Genomic DNA, 20,026 nt, shown 5'->3' on the forward strand with positions numbered 1-20,026 from the left:
ACCCCACCAAGATGACCCATGCCACCCTCCAGAACCATACCAGGATTCCCCATCCCTCTGTCCACACACCATCCTGTCCTCCACTCACACCTAGATGACCCACCCCTGCATTCCAGACCCATACCAATGTGCCCACACCAAGATGCCTTCATCCCTCCCTCCAGATCCCACCAAGATGCCCCCCTCCCTCCATTCCAGACACCAAGATGCCACCAACCCTCCAAGCCAGATCCCACCAAGATGCTGCAACCCTCCCTCTAGACCCAATCCATGATGCCCCATCCTCACTCTGGCACACCAAGAGGCCTCTACCCCGCCCTCCAGACCAATGTACCCCATTCCCTCCCACCAGACCCAATGTGCCGATATCCCTCCCATTCCAGACCCACACCAAGATGCCCCTATCCCAGATCCCCCCAACCCTGCAAGCAAGAACCCAAGATACCCCCATCCCTCCCTCTAGACCCAAACCATGATGCCCCATCCTCCCTCCATACAGAAAGATACCCTCATTCCTCCTAACCAGTGTTCCACATCCCTCCCTCTCAGACCCACACCAATGTGCTCCAACCCTCCCCCCAGACCCACACCACTATGTTCCTATCCCTTCCTCCAGATCCACACCACTGTGCCCCCTTTCTCCAAACCCACACGCCCCTATCTAACCATTCAGTCCCCACCAAAATGTCCCATCCCTCCCTCTAGTCTCAACCAATACACTAATGCCCCATCCTCCCTCCACACAGCAAGATGCCCCTTTCCCCTTCCAACAGATGCCTGTGTGCCGATCCCGAATCATACACGGATAGCCCCCCATAGCGCTCAACTCACCCGCTTTTGGCGGGTGTCACCCGCCTTGCAAAGGGCTGACTCACCCGCCCAGCCTCCTGCACGCCCATTCACTCCAATGGGCGTCTCACCCGCCAAAAACAAAATCGGGTGATTTCACCCGCCTTTGCGAGACAAATGGTTGAGAGCTATGGCCCCCAGCCAACCCTCTCTAAAACCACCCATCCTAAACACACCCTAATGTAACATTACATTTCTCTATTAGCACCCTTTGATCAGTTAACCACCATCCACTGTCTCCTTGTTCCTTTTCTTAGCTCCCCACACCTTTCATGTTGAATAGCTGAACATGATTTTTTAAGTAAATGTAATTTCCAGCTCCGGTGTCTTGCAGGAACGTTCACGGAAGAAAATGCAAATTGTATTTGCAGCAGCCAAGAGCACACGGATTGCTGCTGTTCCTGCAGCCTGAGCCCAGCGTTTCGCACACCGGTATCTGAAAGAAAATGCCCACCCCACTGCTGCAAGCCAAAGGCAGGCAGAGTCCGGTTGCACTTGAACCAGCAGACACACACACGCTTAGTTCCCGCTCAGCCGCGCTCACTGAAAGTACTCCGGAACTGCTTGACTGCTCCGGAAATCACACGGATGACATCAGAGGTCACCTGAGGAAGAGTGGGCGGGCCGTTGCTACGGTGCGTTTCTCTGATGGGAACTAGTCACTACCATACATATAGAGCGAGAAGAAGATAGGGGCACTGGTGAGTTCTGGAATGTTTACTTACACTTAGCGTGTTTCAGCAGTGCATGTTGGGACCTGCTTGGTTTGTGTAACGTATGTCCCGTAGTATTCTATGGCATTGTATGCACAGTGGTTTGTGATGACGAGACGAAATTGTTCAAGTGCATGTTGGGTTAGGCTTCAGTGCGTGCTGGTACATCGAGTAGCCTTGCAGTAATGCTAAAACATTAGTGGGTGCACCTCGTTTTCTGGGGTACGACGTTTCCAACGTGCGTGGCAGACTTAGGGTAACCAGATTTTCATTTTTATAAAGGTGAACGTAAAAGCGAGAACCTAAAAATATGACAGACAATAATGGTCGAGTCAACAGATTAGAATGATCAGTATATCAGATCTTTTTTCTCATTCCAATTCTTTTTTTGATGTCTTTTAAACACGTTCACTGCCATTTTATGCTTATTTCAATTATTTAATGTCGCATTGTTAAGAATGAATTTCGACAGGGGGTTTTAGGGTATACTTTTCTTCTCTGTGTGCCCAAATGATAACTTCTGATGGGGCGAGACATGGAGCAATGTTGGGACTCTGGGTGTACATACAATGATTCCTCCCTCACGCTCTTTCGCCCACTAAAGGGTGATGGACCACGTTGTACATGGCCGCGGGGCCCACGCACACACGCAAGCACAGACCACACAAGAATACGCGGGACGCGATGCTGCTTGCTCCGCGTCCCGGCGGGAACTGCCGCACGGGCGCACTTTATTCAACTACGCATGCGCGGGACCATAACGAGGCCCGCGCATGCGCACTAAACACAACTGGGACGTCACATCCCTTTTTAACTTCAACCAAAACAAACGTAAACAGTTCAACGCGCATCACCTTGCACTCCAGGTATTCCGGACGGCCGTATGACCACCTGAGTCTCACCTTGCCTCATTCAGTTCAGTCACATGAGTCCAGGACATAGTCCTTGAGATGCCCGGGCAATCGCCTTTCACAGCGGGTAGGGTACCTAGGTGAGGCAGGAGGCGGAGGAGAATCGTCATGTTCCCGCCTCGATGTTTCCTCGCCTTGCCCCCTCTTCGGACCACCTGGCGGACCAGCCTGCCCTGCGCCTTCCTCTGCTGGTCCATTCTCTGCCGGTCTTTCAATGCGTTTGAAGAACGACCGGTTGCGCGTGACTGTCCCTCGGTCGCAGGCTGCCGTCACCATGGTGCCTTTGACGTGCGTTACCTTCCACAGGCGCGGCTCAAAGGGCAAGGACAACTTCCCCTCGGGGTGCCTGTTCCGGACCAAGACTGCGTCACCCACTCGCACCTCCTTTTCTTGCAGGCCCCTCCTTTCACTTTCTTTATCATTGCGCCTGGCCCGTACGTCCCAGACACCATCATCGTCTATTACTCCGGGCAGCCGGCCATCCTCCTCTGGCAACATTCCCCTTGGGCATCGCCCAAATAGTGCCTCAGCTGGGGCCACTCTCGTGGACTGGTGGGGCGTCGTGCGGTATTCCCTCAGAAACTCCACGAGCTTCCTCTCCAGGTCTTCACCGCCGCAGGCGGAGATCCTCAGGACCTTGTTGAGAGTCCTCATCATTCTTTCGGCCTCCCCGTTGGCCCGCGGCCAGAGCGGGGACACCCTGCGATGCCGGATCCCCCTTTCACGGAGGTAGGTCGCAAATTGGCTGCCAGTGAAAGGTGGTCCATTGTCCGAGCACAGGAGGTCTGGGAATCCATGGGTGGCAAACATTTTGTCCAGTGCTTTCGTTGTAAACTCTGTCGCCGTCGAGTGTACTACCTCCACCTCGGGATACCTGGACCATTGGTCCACTGCCACCAGAAAGTACATTCCCCGACCAGTCGAGCCAAAATCCACATGGACGGTTTCCCACGGACGGCAACTGCGCTCCGTCGACCTTATCGGCGGAGCTCTGTCACCCGGGGCCGCCGCTTGACATTCGATGCACCTTCTCACGAAACTCTCCACTCGCCCCTCCAGGTCCGGAAACCAGACTTTGTTTCTCAGCCGAGCCTTCATTCTGACAATCCCCTGATGTCCAATGTGGGCAAGTTCGAGGATCCTTGACCGCAGTGCCCGCGGGATTACAATTTGCCGCCCTCTAAGAATGAGTCCATCGTCCGCGACTGAGAGCTCATCCTTGACCCTCCAGAGCGCTCGAAGGTCACTCTGCGCCTCCGCTTGCCGGCGGGAGTTGTCCTGCAGCACTTCCCTCCACTCACCGCTTCTCACGGCATTCTTGACGATGGTGAACACTTCGTCCTTGGAGCATTCCGTTGCCATCTCTAGCCTTGATATTGCCATCGGAAGGGACCCTTCCACCACCTGACACAACAGCCCGTGGCATTCATTCGCACCGATGTCGGTGACAGCGCTCTCCTTGTTGGGATGGCGCGACAGGTAGTCGGCCGGGTTGTTTGTGCCTGGTCGGTATATGAGCTTCACCCCGTACTCCATCAGGGCAAGCATCCACCTCTCGATCCTGGGGGGGGGTTTGGAGGCTCCCCCTGCAGAATGGGCAGGAGTGGCTTGTGGTCCGTCACCACCACTACGGGTTTGCCCAGTATGTACAAACGGAAATGGCGACAGCCCCACAGGATGGCTAGCGCTTCCCGTTCAATCTGTGAGTATCTTGTTTCCGTGTCCGAAAAGGCCTTGCTCGCATACGCGATGGGGCGCATGTCTCCACGTGCGTCAGGTTGCATTAGCACCGCCCCCACTCCCACCGGACTAGCGTCAACCACCACCTCGGATTCTACTTTGGGGTTGAAGTAGGCCATGGTGTCTCCATCCGACAGGGCATCCTTCAGAGTCTGGAACGCCTCCTGCTCATTGGCCCCCCATTTCCACTCAGCGTCGTTCCTTGTTAGCACTCTGAGTGGCTCCGCCAGCCCCTTGATGAAGCGCCCGCAATAAGTTACCATCCCCAGGAAGCTCCTCACTTCCGTAGGTGACTGGGGGGCGGGGGCTTCCTTAATGTCCTTCACTTTGGCTGGGTCGGGCGACACACCAGCTGCGTGGAATTTGAACCCGAAAAACCCAATGCGGTCTTTGAAGAACTCACATTTTTGCCGATGGAGGGTGAGCCCCAAGTTCTTCAACCTCAGGAGCGTGTCCTCCAACCTCTTCATGTGTTCCCGTTCCGAGTCCGCGAAGACTAAAATGTTGTCGCTCATGTTCAGCACCCCTTTGAGACCAGCCAACGCTCCTCTGATGGTGTTCTGGAAAACTTCGGCGGCTGATGAGATGCCGAAGCTCAAACGTTTGAACTGGAAGAGGCCGTCATGCGTCGTAAACGTAGTTATGAACCGAGAGTCCGGGTGTAGTTCGAGCTGGTGGTAGCCCGCTCTTAGGTCCAACTTCGAGAACACTCTCGCCCCCTGAAGCTCTCCGATGATGTCATCCAGAGTGGGAGTAAGGTGCCTCTCCCTCTTAATGGCGGCGTTTGGGAGGCGCATGTCCACGCAGATTCTCACGGCCCCTGGTTGCTTTGGCTTGGGGGCCACCACAATCGGGGACACCCAGGGCGTTGGCCCCTCCACTCTCTCAATGATGTCCATCTCCACTAGTGATCGGAGCTCCTCCTCCACTTTCTCCCGCAGGTGAAACGGGATCCTGCGGTGCTTGAGGGCCGTCGGTCTGATCGACTCGTCGATGTGGAGGCGCACGGGGGGTGCTTTGAGTTTCCCAATGCCTTCGAAAATGCTCGAGAACCTGTCCAGCAGTGTCTCAATGTCGATCTGGTATACACCATATGCAAAGTGAACCAGGTTAAGGGCTTCTGACGCCGCGCAGCTGAGAAGTGAGTGGGAACTCACGTCAGTAACAAAGAATTTGGCCTTGATGCTCCTGCCCCCTTTTGACACCGGTGACACGAACACACCCTTGAGTGGTAGCGGGGTGTCCCCTCCAAAAGTAAATATCTTCGCAGTGGACATGTCAAGTGGCGGCGGGCCTGGAAGTTTCTGATAGTCCTCCTCTGCCAGCACACACACCGACGCGCCTGTATCTATCAGTATCTGGGTCGGCACACCCAATATGTCCACCACGCACTTGGGCTGCCTCCTCCTTTTGCTCCCCGAGGCAATGTTAGAGATGAAGAAAACATCTTCTTCGTCCCCGTCCTCTTCTTCCTCTTCCTCCGCGAGCTGCAGTTTCCGTATCTCCTGTTCGAGGGCAGCAATGTTGCGCTGCCTTCTGAATCCGCCGCCTCTCGCTCTCGCGGGACCTCTCTGTGTGGGGACAGGGGCCGGTGCGCGGCACATTCGAGCATAGTGCCCCAGACCATTGCATCGCCCGCACGACCTCATCTTGGCGGGGCACTCCTCCACGTGAGGTACGTCATATCCGCAGTCCGGACAAATCGTCCCAGGTACGGACGGATGCTTGGTCTCCGATGCCTTCGAGGCCCACTTCTCTTTCTGCTTTGTTCTCTTGGACACGGCAAAGGCCTCCTCCCTCACATTTGGCCTGACCGCTGCGTCCATGCTCGCACCTCTGGACTCTGCTAGCTCGTACGTCCTCCCACTGTCAAGTATCTGTTGCAGTGACCATCCTGGCTCCCTCAGTACTTGACGTCGCAATTTGCCCGAACTGCAGCCCTGGAGCACCTGGTTCCTTATCATCAGCTCGTCGTTGTCCCAGCGGCACGTGCTGGCAATCACTCTCAGTCTGGCGCAGAACTGATCGAGAGATTCTTCCTCCCTCTGCCTTTCCCTGCAGAAGAGGAACCTTTCGTAGTCGACGTTTGACTGTGGGATGAAATGGTTCTCCAGCGCGGTCTTGACCGTGTCATACGTGACCACCGGTAGGGCAAATGATTCATAGATTCGCATAACGTCCAGGCCAGCTGAATACAGAAGGGTCGCCCTTTTTGCTTCGTCATTCGACGTCCCCGTCGCAGTAAAGTACATTTCCAACTTCTTGACCCACAGGAGCCACCTGGGACTCAACTTGGACGGGGGCCCCGACATGTCGAACTCCTGCATGGGCAGCAGCGAACCCCGTTGTGTCCTCACCACTCTTGTCGCCACTTCTGCTTCATCCTCACTGCCTGACATTTTCACAGGTCGCACAGGCACCTCTCGGTGTAATAGAGGCCGCTAACCTGGTTGATGCGCTGTTCCGCACACCTTCCGCTGTGTTCCGTCACTGGCCGCGTGTCCGGTTCTTTTTTTTTCCCGGGTTGTCCCCAGGTTGCTGGGAACAACAAAAGTTCCAAAAATTGTTTTTTTTTTCCGTGGCAGCGCACGAGCACCTGTGCAGGCCGCTACTGCCTCGAAGCAAACGAATGTTTTCGTCCTGCGTTCTCGTGCCGGTGACGTGTGTCACACGCCCCCGTTCGTGGGGCGAGCGCTGTGGCGCCGATCCCGCCTTGTCGCCAGATGTTGTATATGGCCGCGGGGCCCACGCACACACGCAAGCACAGACCACACAAGAATACGCGGGACGCGATGCTGCTTGCTCCGCGTCCCGGCGGGAACTGCCGCACGGGCGCACTTTATTCAACTACGCATGCGCGGGACCATAACGAGGCCCGCGCATGCGCACTAAACACAACTGGGACGTCACAGACCAAGCTTCCAATGATCCTCTAACATCACATGCATCAGGGGTCTGCAGCCTTTGGCTCAACAGATGTTTTGTATTGTATTTGGTTATTTATATAGCGCTCTTTCCCCATTTGTGTGGCCTGAATGCGCATTTTTTCTGGTTGGAACGCACTTGGTGACTGTAGTCCATTTGGTGGAAAATTCCAAGCTTAGGAAATGCATGTGTGCATGTTGCCGGTCTAGGACTTGGGTGGCTGGCAAGGCTCGACTAAGCAGCCCAAAGAGAGGCCATGCACGTGGGTGGGCGCTGTTGAAGGTTTGCGATAGATTGCTATTGTTGAGAGAGTCAATGTGTGGCCAGCTATACCGAGTTCCTCTCGGATGGTATTCGCTGTATGCTAGTGGCAGAGGTGTTGGGGTACGCCAGTGTTTCAGTATAGTATATGTGGTGCTAGACCCAATGAGCACAGCAATAGCAGCATTCTATCGTGCATGGCTGCTTGGCCGTACCTGCGGCCTATGTCCACACTGGTGGTGTGAGATATACATACCGTAAGCTTAGAAGTTGTTCAACTGGGGCGATCTTTGTTCAGTGCAGCAGAGGAACAGGCCTAGATTTGAGGGTCCCATACCATTGAGGCCTAGGTTTTGCCATATAGTAGGTTTCACCATATGCTAAACAAGATGGGGGCTACACATGCATTTGTGAGTCGTGTGTAGTGGGAGAGAGGCCTAGGTTTCACAACACAGTAGGTTTCAGCATATACTAAACAAAGGTGGAGGCTACCCCTAGATTTGAGAATCCTGCACAGTGGAGTAGAGGCCCAGGTCTCGCAACGCAGTAGGTTTCAGCATATACTAAACAAAGGTGGAGGCTACCCCTACATTTGAGATCCTGTACAGTGGGAGAGAGGCCTAGGTTTCACAGTGCAGTAGGTTTCACCCTATAATGAACAGTGGTGGAGGCTACCCCTTGATTCGAGAATCCTGTATAGTGGGAGAGAGGCCTAGGTTTCACCATGCCGCAGGTTTTACCATATACTACATATTCACAATTCTAACCAAGTGTGGCGATGGGTGACATTCACAATGCTGTCCAGATATAGCACAAACTAATATTCACAATACCATCTAAGTGTGGTAATGGCTAAAAATTCACAATGGTGTCTAGATGTGGCGCAGGCCAATATTCACAATTCTAACCAAGTGTGGCGCTGGGTAGGTTTCACAATGCAGCAGGTTTCAGCATATACTAAATATTGACAATTCTAACCAAGTCTGGCGATGGGTAACATTCACAGTCCTGTCTAGATTTGGTGCAGGCTAATATTCATAATCCCATCTAAGTGTGCTAATGGCTAAACATTCTCCATCCTGTCTAGTTGTGGCGCAGGCTAATGTTCACAATTCTAACCAAGTGTGGTGCTGGCTAACATTCACAATCCTGTCCAGAAGTGACGCTGACTAATAATCGTAATTCTAACCAAGAGTGGCGATGGGTAGCATTCACAATTCTGTCTAGTTGTGGCTCTGGCTAAACACTCCAGGCATGGTCACAGTGCTGTCCCAATGTGGTACAGGCTAATAATCACAGTACTATCTTAGATATGATTCAATGCAGTATTAACATTTCTCTGAGAGCGCAGAGGTATGGCTTCCAGAGTAGAGTAATTGCTCTACTCCCCACCCATACCACACCTACTGTGATGGTCGCCGCTGGTTGACGGCTGGCTCCTGGCTCCCCCTGCTGACACCTGCTGGCACTTTCTGGAGCCGCCTCAGTTGGAGGTGCCCTTTTGGAGCCCTTCGCTGCAGGAGCTGCTCTAGGAAGGTGTGTATTGAGGCCTGATCTGGCCAATCACAGTCCGGGGGTGGGCTGGGAGGCGGGAGGAGGGAGGGAGAAGGAAATGAAGGTGCCAGAGACTGCGATGGGAGCGTGCCGAGTCTGGGACACAAAATAGAGGCAAAAATAAATTAAAGCAAGGCCCAGGAGGGTCTCTGGCCTAGTACACTCACCTGCAGACGCTCGAGCTGGACAAAAACTCTCATCAGCCCTAGCACCTATGATGAGGTATGCTGAGGTATCACAGGAATTGTTGTCCAAAACATCTGGAGAGCTGCATGTTGCAAACCTCTGACACACACAGATCAACATTCCATAAACGACCACTATCGACCTTCTTATGTAAAAGGGTGGCCAACTTTACAAAATGGTTTCACAGGACATTTTAGGCATTTTGAGTTTGTGGCATGCTCCGTTCCATATGGCATCATTAACATTCATCACCTGTACTCTCCCCACCATCTACTTTCATGGTAACATTAATGGAAAAAGACATTTTAACATACACAGCCCAAAAAATAATAAGAATGTAGGACTGTTATGCATACAGAGCAGTGACTTGTTAGATTTCTCTTCCGGTCCTGCGATGGGATTTCCAAGGCCCTGTGCGCCAACAGAGATATAGACCCCTTAATTTGCATATATATTGTCATTCTTAAAAGTGCCAGCTCGGAAAATACCATTTGTAAGGTGTATCCTTAGTCTTTGACACTCTAGGACATTCATTGGTAGTGACATTAAAAGAAGTTCACGTGTAAGCCAAGGCACAAATGACTGTGGTATGCAGCATTTTTCTTTCCAAATTATTTTTCTCTAAGTGCGGTAATGGTTGGCTTTCATGCGCACATTAATTTCCATGTGCGCCACCAGGGCTTTAAGTGGGGTCAGAAATCACGGGTGTTTGGGTCCTCATTTGGGGGCATGGCTTTCAGGATAGGCGTGGCCTGAAAAGTACACAAACCATAGTAAGGTACGCAAACAAATATATAAATGTATGTAAGCATTTATATATTTGTATGCGTACCTTTCTATGGTGTGTGTGTACTATGCAAGCCATCTTTTATAGACATAGAAATATTTTACATATTTGTGTGTTTATAAAAGATAGCTTGAAAAGTAAGTAAACCATAGTAAAGTACGCACACAAATATATAGGATCTCCATATTTGTGTGCATACCTTATGGTTTGCATACTTTTCAAGCCATCTTTTTTAAACTTTCTATGTTTATAAAAGATGGCTTGAAAAGTACACAATTCAATCCATCTTTTATAAAGCTTTGACGATGGACAAATCCGAGGCGTCTTTGTCTGTCGGCAAAGCTTTATAAAAAATTACTTGAATTGTGTACTTGCCGGGCAGCCACAGCTGCGGCTCGCTGTCAGCTTGCCTGACTCGAAAATGGCCGGGGCATCTCCTGTCACGGCTGGGGCCATGGCAGGATAATGTGTCCTTCCGTGATGTGGTGGGACCGGGGGGCCCCGGCTCAGCCCCACTTTTTGTAGACTGCTGTGGCCCGGGCCACTTAAAGCAGTGTGCGCCACTGACTAACGAGGTAAGCAACTTTATGAGACTGTGTAGTTAGTGAGCCATTATCACTGACTAGAGTTTGGAAAGGAATTTCCCCTTCCCAACCACTGCAGTTCTTTGCAAATTAGAGTAAAAGGTGCATCTTACTGCACTTTTCCAAAGATATGGCTCAGAAAAACTAATATTTTACACGTGATTATAAAGAGAGGTCCTCGACCAGTTGAAGACTTCAAAATCTGCCACAGCACCTAGCAGAGGTACTCATGTGCCGGAAGATTTAGAATTAATCTTAAAGGCATGGTCTAGTAAAAAATGTTATTTAAAAAATAGATAGGCAACATAAAAAAAAAATACTAGCATTCTCTTTTTTAAAACTTCCTATGTAAAATTTTGAGCTATTCAAGCTCAAAATTCGCAAAAGCAAGCACATGGGCGCATCCATTTTGTGAAATGGATGTCCTCCTGTGCTGGCTTTTGCTTTTGCGGCACTAATGAAGGAAAAGCCAGCTAGCTGTAGTAAACAAAAGCTACCGCTGGGTGGCTTTCCCTTCATTAGTGCTGTACGCGGAGGACGGGGACCGGAGACCAGAGCAGGAAAGTGCTATTTGTTTAAAAAATTTGTTTAAAAAAAAAAATAAGCACTAGCTGCATTTTTTTTCTCTAAGTTTTCCGGGCTGGAGGAGCCCGGAAAACTTAGAAATAAAACCGCAGCTTTGAAAACGTTGTATTTATGTTTGCGGTCGCTTTTGAAGCGACCGCAAACATAAATACAACGTTATTGTGTTGGAAAACGCTGCGGTTTTTCTTTCCAAGTTTCTCAGGCTCCTCCGACTCGGAGGAGCCTGAGAAACTCGAAAGAAAAACCGCAGCGTTTTCCAACACAACCGCGTTGTGTTTCTGCCTGAATCTGCTTTCCCGTTTGGGGCTCTTGGGCTCCCCACGGGGAGCCATAGAGCCCCAAACGGGAAAGCAGATTCAGGCAGAAACAACGCAGCATTGCGGAAAACAACCGCGTTGTTTCTGCCTGAATCTGCTTTCCCATTTGGGGCTCTCGGGCTCCCCACGGGGCCGAAACACTTGTAGGCAGAAACACTACGCGGCATGTAAACACAACCGCGTTGTGTTTCTGCCTGCTGTGGCTTTCACTTTGGGTCTCCGGTGCTCCCCCAGGAGAGCACCGGAGACCCAACGTGATAGCCACAGCAGGCAGAAACACAACGCAGTTGTGTTGGAAAACGCTGCGGTTTTTCTTTCTGAGTTTCTCAGGCTCCTCCGAGCCGGAGGAGCCTGAGAAACTTGGAAAGAAAAACCGCAGCGTTTTCCAACACAATAACGTTTGTATTCATGTTTGCGGTCGCTTCAAAAGCGACCGCAAACATAAATACAACGTTCTTAAAGCTGCGGTTTTATTTCTAAGTTTTCCGGGCTCCTCCAGCCCGGAAAACTTAGAAAAAAAACCGCAGCTAGTGCTTATTTTAAAAAAAAAAAAAATAGCACTTACCGAGATTCAGCTGCAGCTTTCCTGCTCTGGTCTCCGGTCCCCGTCCTCCGCGTAAAGCACTAATGAAGGGAAAGCCACCCAGCGGTAGCTTTTGTTTACTACAGCTGGCTGGCTTTTCCTTCATTAGTGCCGCAAAAGCCAGCACAGGAGGGCATCCATTTCACAAAATGGATGCGCCCATGTGGTTGCTTTTGCGAATTTTGAGCTTGAATAGCTCAAAATTTTACATAGGAAGTTTTAAAAAAGAGAATGCTAGTATTTTTTTTTTTATGTTGCCTATCTATTTTTTAAGTAAAACTTTTTACTAGACCATGCCTTTAACCTCTTGCATTGCTCTGGGCAACCTTCCAGACCATCGTTCTTTGCCTGCCAAGCCTTTACAAAAGGGGAAAGACTATATGCAAATCAGGCTTGGTCCCACCCCAAAATAGAAGTTCATCTGCCACTTTAATGAAGTAGTTCAAGGGCCATTAGAACATGCATCTTGTAATTTGTGTAAATATGATAATTGTATCAGAATAATTGCATCACAGTATATGATGATCAGAGTGCTTATGACTTTGCTTGTGAACAGAGCTGTGACCACACTTACTCAAAACCAGCCTTATGCTAAGAGGCATACATACCACCCATTTTACTCCATAAAACAGGAAAATGTACCCAACATAAAAGCAAAACAATGAACATTTGGGAGCCTACTCTCTACTTCTACCCACACAGCTTCATTGCTATTTTGAAATCAGTTACCAGCAGAGCTGTGGCATAGGAAGGACATCTAATACTATTCCTGGCCGACCACAAGATGAATTTTAAGGGGAAAGAATATCTTTAAATTAGAATAAAGTATCCCAATTGGCAACGCTAATTACCTTTTTTACTCCCTGAAAAATCATTTGAGTCCAAGTAGGGAGTACAGTAGTATTAGTTTTATTTATATATTTAATGTATTTCTAAAAGCGCTTAACAGAGGGCCTGGAGGCATGTGAGCACTGGGACTGACAAACAACAAAGAACAAGCAGTGCCCTGCTTCTAACCCTGACATAGGAAGTCAAATGATCGGCCACACAATACAGGTTATTGTTTTGCCCACACCACAGCTTAGACAAAATTACTGAGGTTTCTTGTGGAGCCCTCTTGAAAGAAATCACATATATTTGACTTTTAAGTTAATAGCAGCAATGGTCGGAAGTACAACATATTGATTGGGTGCCTTCTTCTGTAACTAGGGGCCTCTCTTTTTGCAATTCACTGTTATCAGTTAAACAAGATGCTAGAGGCAATAAACGCAAAACGCATTGTTCTATTGAAAAGCCCTCAGCAGCTGATCTTGGAAAGAAAAAGAAGGTGCAGTTTCCTAGACTGTCACTAGAGTTCCATATCCTTTAGCAAACAACACATTTCATTCACTGTACTGTACTGTCGAAACGTCCGACTTGGTTTTTGAAAGTTGTTGATTTGTTCTTCACCCCCAAGGAGTGTTCTCCTGTGCACTCCGCTCTCGCCGTACTCTTTCCCGCCTCCCGTCTAACCCCCAATACTAGTTGACAGGGCTCTGTAAAAAGTAAGGGATGACGGCAGTAAAACACACACTGGGATATTTGCATACCCACAATACCTTTTCAAGCAAGACATATTTAACGTCTTGCTATGATATTGCAGAGCTCAGGTGGCAAGGCATTCCAGAGCGTAGGGGCAAGTACTGTAAAAGATCTTCCTCCTGCTATGGCACGCTGGAATCTGGGAATATTCAGCAGCGGCTTGGAAGCTGAGCGAAGGAGCCTGCTAGGTTTGTGGGGTATAAGTCTGGATTGAAGAAACTCGGCTCCAGCATTATGAGTGGCTCACTGAACAAGGCAGAGAGTTTGAAACTTAACTCAGCTCCTGACAGGGAGCCAATGCAGGCGGCGAAGAAGATCAGAGGAGTCGGGAAGTCTAGGGACTCCCAGGGCAAGACGAGCTGCTGTGCTTTGGAGGATCTGCAGTCAAAGGAGTAGGTCCTCCGGTTGACCTAGATAAATACCATTACAGTAGTCTAGGGAGCCCATAATGAATGCAGTCCCAATCTTAGTCCTGGATTCGGGCGGAAGGAATGGAAGGACTTTTTTTTCAGTATTTTGAGCTTTGTAAAGCCAGATTGGCAGCCAGCTGAAATTTGGGCTTCTCTGGAGCCTGAGGACATAACTTTGATCCCTAAGTTTTTGACTACTGAGGAGGGTTCAGGGCAAGGTCCAAAAACGGTGGGCCAATATTCACAGGACCAGGGTTGTCCTGTGTTAAGTCCAACCAATAGGACCTCTGTTTTGTCTCCATTAAGTTTAAACCAGTTATTGGCCATCCAGTCCCCAACTGCAGAAAGACAATCTTTCAGTTTCTGAGGGGACGGGGGTAGGGGTGTGTCAGACGAGGAGACATTGGGCCTCATTACGAGGTTGCCTGTCCGGTAACAACGTTGCCGTTATGCTTGCCGGTACTGTTACCGGACCGGCAAACTCCCGAGTTGTGCCGCGGGTGCCTTTCATTCCACCAGGTCTGCCCTGGCGGAATGAAAGGCACCCGCGAGCACAGCATGCTTGTAGCACCGGCACCGTTATGAACAGTGCCGCTGCTACAGGCATCCCCATTCCCATTGAGCCCTATGGGGCTGATATGGGAATGGGGATCCACCGGCACCCGCGAAAGGGCAATTACTGGGTCCGGTGGGGTTGGAATACCCTGGTAATTGCCCATTCGTGGGTGCCGGACTTTCATGCCGGTACGGAGGTAGCCTTGCCGCTCTTGCCGGCAAGGCTACCTCCAACCTCGTAATGAGGCACATTGTGTTGGAAAAGAATCTAGGTATCATCAGCATAGGAGAAAAAGTGTACCCCATGACTGGTGATCAAATTGGCTAAAGCCCGCATTTATAAATTAAATAGCAGGGGGGAGAGGGCAGAACCCTGTAGGGCAATAGGCGGGATGCGAAAGGAGGGAGGGAAACTGTTTGACGTCGATAGGACAGAAAGGATGAAAACCACTTCAGGAGATACTTGAAATTCCAGACTCTAGGAGACAGTGAATCAGCTTCTGGTGGTCAACAGTGTCAAAGACCGCAGAGGGATCAAGGCGAATAAGAGCCCACACCTCTCCACGGTCTTGAAGCAGGGCAATGTCGTCCATAAGAGCTACCATCACAGACTCAGTTCCCATTTCAGTGCAAAAGCCGGCCTGAAAAGGGTGGAGAAGATGGTTGGCTTCCAAAAAAGCAGAAAGCTGAGGGGTTGCAATAGATTCTAACAGTTTCACGATGACAGGAAGCAGAGATATAGGGCGATAGTTCTCGAACAATAGTCGGATCAGGAGGTGCCTTTTTCAATAAGGGAGAGAGAACGGTGTGTTTGAGGGGCTCTGGAATGTCTCCAGTCGAGAAAGAGTGTTGAAGCGCAGCAATGAGTAGAGGGATACGTTTATGAAAGACCGTTTGAAGAGTATGAAGAGGGATAGGGTCAGTGGGGGAGGCAGATTTAAGTTTTAGCAAAGCAGCTGAGACCATAGTGTCTGTCACTGTATTAAATTCAAAGGAAGTAGAAAAAGTCTCTTCCGGAGGAGGATGGGCAGCAGATGTATCTGCAAAAACAGAGCTTTCTGTTGTATCAGATTACAGATTTTTTTTCCCTAAAAAAGGATGTGATCTGATCGCAGTGATTTGGCGTTAGCAGAGCTGCTGGGGGAGCATACAGGAGTAGTCAATTCCTTAGTCACAGAAAACAGCTCTTCAGTAGAGCAGGAAGACATAAGTATGCGCTCAACAAAGTGACCTGCTTTTGCCTTTTTTTATTGGTGGTCTGATAGATAGTGTGTGCCTGTGCATAGGCGAGTTTTGTAGATGGCTCAGAAAGTCTGTGCCATCTCCGTTCAGTTTGTCCACATTTTTGTTTCAGCATCCTAAGTTCAGTAGAGAACCAGGGAGCAGAGGGTTTGGCACGTACGGAGAGAGTCTGGAGGGAGCCATAGTGTCAGCTGTTTCCTGCAAAGCATCGATCAGGGCAACACAGGGGTTTTTATCACCTGTGATGCCCTTTTGAGTAAGAGTTTTAATCAGGTTGGAAATAGACTCGAGAGAGAGATATTAGACCAGTGTCTTTTGATTTTAGGTTGGAGCTTAGACCTGAGTTTAGGCATTGGGAGGAGAATGGAGAAGGGAAGCAGGTAGTGATCAGAGCAGCAGCCAGGGTGGAAAGATGTAGAGATCATTAAAATCAGAGAAGATAAGATCAAGTTGGCCCCCCACCCCTGTGTGGGTGGGACTGTGATTTCTCAAAGTGATTGCAAAATACTCACCCTAATATTGTCGGGTAGGGTTATACAAATGCTCAGCAATATTTATTTTGTATTGCAGAGAGTTACTATATCATCTGTTAAGTTATGTGCCTGCTGGAACTTTGAAAACCTGGAAAACATGCAGCTTGTGTGAAAAGCATTGTAGCTTTTTGAGCATAAGTTGCCCAAATGCTATGTGCAAGTAATGCTAGTCATAGCTGCTCAGATAGCACAGTGAGTAGAGCGCTCACTTTGACATCGTGCTGAACCTACCGACGCAGGTTTGAAAGCCGGCAGGGCCAAACTCAGCCTTTCATCTTTCTGAGGTCGATAAGTGAGCACCACACACCGTGGGTAATAATAAGCAGCGCTCAGTACCTGAGGGTTTGAAGCGCTATGTAAATGCGAATTATTATTGTGACAGACCACTCAGACCAGGTAGATAAGTTTAACAAAAATCAGTCTTTATTGACTAATTTAAGAAAATGAAAAAAAGGAAATAATATTCATTCAAGTATCAGTTCTCTTTCCAGCCGCGATAACTCTGATCGGGTTTCCGTGAGTGTAAGGCTGAAATCTCTGTCTAGTTTTTGTAAGCCCACTGATATGGACTTGTGGACTCCTCGGTTCCAAATCGATTCTGAAATGAGAAAGAGAACTCCCCATCAGTCCTTTGTCTCTCTTTGCTTTATATAGGGGCTGGCCACTCTTGACCCAATCAGGACTCTCCTTCTGTCCGAGTATATAAAAACCCTCCCAAGCCCCGCCCCCTTCCTTCCGTGCTCCCAGTCGCCATGATGTCTCTCCGCCATGTGCCCCGAGGTGAAGATTGGGATTTTTATAGTCAGAAGACCCTGGCTTTGGTAAGGATAAAGAATTTCTAATATCCTTCTTTTTGTTCTCTTGTCTCTGTTTTACGAGTGTGAGGTTATACGGTTCTTTTGCTTCTCTTTGTTCCGTTCCCCGTTTGTGCCGTTTTGGCCCAACAACCTCTCCCCGTTGGTCGTTCGTACTGTGGAACACGCGGCATACTTCGGCAGACCCTTGTTCCGTCTTATCGCCTGTGTCGTGATTACCGCGTCCCTTACCCGTAGGTTCCTTGCCATTTCTCAACCCCGCTACCGGCCGTGCGTAAGGGTTTCCGCTATCTGTATTCAGGCAACACAATTCGCGGATGGCACCCAGGTCTGCCTCTGACCACAATTGACTGCTTCCTTCAGTGACTTCCTCCTCCTCCTTTCGGCTTGTACATTCAGGTTCGGGTTTTGTTTTTCGAGTGTCCGTCTCACTGCTTCCCGCGGGCCCCTCCGTTGTTTCCGAGTATTTGGTGTTCGCATGGCGTCTCATGGCCTCTGATGCAGTCTGGCTGTTACACACACCACCCCAGGAATCGAGCCGCTCGGGCCGATCCATGCTCCGGGACAGATAGTCAGGAACCACCTGAAATGACGCCGGTTCATGTACCGTTTTGAAGGAGAATGCCTGCAGCGTGAGAAACCACCTAAGAACTCTTTGGTTGGAATCCTTGTTCGTGGCCAACCACTGTAGGGGAGCATGGTCTGTGAAAACTGTAAAAGTTCTTCCAAACAGGTAATATCGTAAGGTCTCAATGGCCCATTTGATGGCCAAACACTCTTTTTCTAAGGTAGAGTATGTTTGCTCATGAGGTAGAAGTTACCTGCTGATAAAGGATACAGGTATTAAGTCCTCTTCTGTTCCCTGTGACAAAACAGCCCCCAATCCTGTTCGGGAAGCATCAGTCTGCACAAAAAACGGTTTTCCGAAGTCTGGACATTTCAAGACTGGTCTAGTTGAAAGGATAGTTTTAAGAGACTGAAACGCAGCTTTGGCTGTGTCGTCTTGTAACACGTTTCCCTTATAGGTGGATTTACGGGCATCCATCAATGGACCTGCAATGGTTGAGAACATAGGTATGAACCTTCTATAATAGCCTACGAATCCCAGGAACGCTCTTATTTGTTTACGGTTACTAGGCATGGCCAGCTTTGTAATAGCCCCGACTTTGTCCACTTGGGGTTTAATAACCCCTCCTCCCACCAGGTAACCTAAGTACTTTGTTTCTCTGGCCGCGAGGATGTTGTTTTTAGGATTAATGTGTAGTCCTGCCCTTCCTAGGGAGCTTATTACCTTCACCAAATGTTCAAGATGGTCCTTCCATGTTTTGCTAAACACAATAATATCGTCCAGATATGCTGAACTGTAAGCTGTGTGTGGGGCCAAGACTTTATTCATTAAGGCCTGAAAAGTCGCTGGTGCACCGTGTAAACCAAAGGGTAATACGGTGAACTGATAGAGCCCGGATGGAGTAGAGAATGCCGTCTTCAACTTGTCTTCTTTCCCTAGGGGAATCTGCCAATATCCTTTGGTCAGGTCAATCGTACTGATGTAACTGGCTATACTCAGTTGCTCTATTAACTCATCGATCCTGGGCATAGGATACGCTTGAAAGGTTGATATGGTGTTTAGTTTCCTGTAATCCATACAAAACCTGATGGATCCATCGGGTTTGGGAACTAGCACAATTGGAGAAGACCAGTGGCTGGTGGATGGTTCTATTACTCCCAGACGTAACATTTCTTCTACCTCAGCTTGTACTGCTGCTCTTTTTGATTCTGGCAGTCTGTAAGGGCGGATTCTTACTGTTTGGGAGGGGTCAGTGTGAATCTCATGTTCTACAAGGGACGTCCTTCCAGGATAGAAAGAAAACACTTGTTCCAAGGATTGTAAATGTCTTTCAAGTTCCTTTTTTTTCTCGTGCTCAAGTTGTGCCCCCCAGTTCACCGCCTGGAAAGCCTTTTCCGTATTCGTCACCTCTAGTTGGTTTACCCTTAGGGTTTCTCTTCCAGGTTCCTTCCAACTTTTTAGGAGATTGATATGATAGTTCTGGTGTTTTTCCCTCCTGTCGGGTTGTTCAACCAGGTAATTCACAGGGCCTAAAACGGCTGTAATTTTATATGGTCCTCTCCACTTCCCAGCATTTTATTGGATGAGTTAGGTAACACTACCAAGACCTTATCCCCCACTTGGAATGTCCTCATCCTGGCGTTCTGGTTGTAATAGGTAGCGTGTGACACTTGAGCTCTTCCCAGGTTTTCTTTGGCCAGCTCTCTAAGTTTATTCAGATGTTCCTTCATCTCTCACGTGGTTTTTCTTCCTCTTGTTCTTCCCAATCTTTCTTGGCTATGTCCAGGATTGTTTTTGGCTTATGTCCAAACAACAGTTCGAATGGTGAGAACCCCATAGATGACTGGGGAGTATCTCTAAGAATCCTCAAGACCCAAGGCAACACTCTGTCCCAATCTTTTCCTGATGGTGCTGTTACTCTTTTGAGCATGGTTTTAATAGTTTTGTTGTACCTCTCAACTAGTCCATCCGTTTGAGGGTGATATACCGAAGTATTTAGCTGCTTGATACCTAGTTGTTTGCACACTTTTTCCATAACTCCCGATACAAAGTTGCGTCCTTGATCAGTTACTATTTCATTAGGCAGTCCGACTCGCGAAAAGAATGGAACCAACTGTTGGCATACTTGTTGAGCACTAATACCCCTCATTGGGAACGCTTCCGGGTATCTGGTTGCATAGTCCACTATGACTAATATGAATTTGTGTCCATGACTGTTAGGTTCCAATTCGCCAATCAGGTCCATTCCTATTATTGTAAGTGGTTCTTTTATCAGAGGCATTGGCTGTAGAGGGACTTTGTGTGGTTTGTGAGGACTGGTCTTTTGA

General features: G+C 49.1%; 1 protein-coding gene across 1 annotated transcript in view; it reads left to right on the forward strand.

The window, feature by feature from the left end:
• The first annotated feature begins 1,391 nt into the window (after positions 1-1,391).
• B3GAT3 (beta-1,3-glucuronyltransferase 3) overlaps positions 1,392-20,026 on the forward strand; it is a 295,818-nt gene continuing 277,183 nt past the window's right edge. The window contains exon 1 of the mRNA XM_069645186.1: positions 1,392-1,550. The gene's annotated coding sequence lies outside the window, so the exon portion shown is untranslated. The remainder of the gene's footprint in view (positions 1,551-20,026) is intronic.

This window comes from Ambystoma mexicanum, chromosome 2p, assembly GCF_040938575.1.
Source record: "Ambystoma mexicanum isolate Mex_15411 chromosome 2p, UKY_AmexF1_1, whole genome shotgun sequence".
Classification (NCBI taxonomy): Eukaryota; Metazoa; Chordata; class Amphibia; order Caudata; family Ambystomatidae; genus Ambystoma; species Ambystoma mexicanum.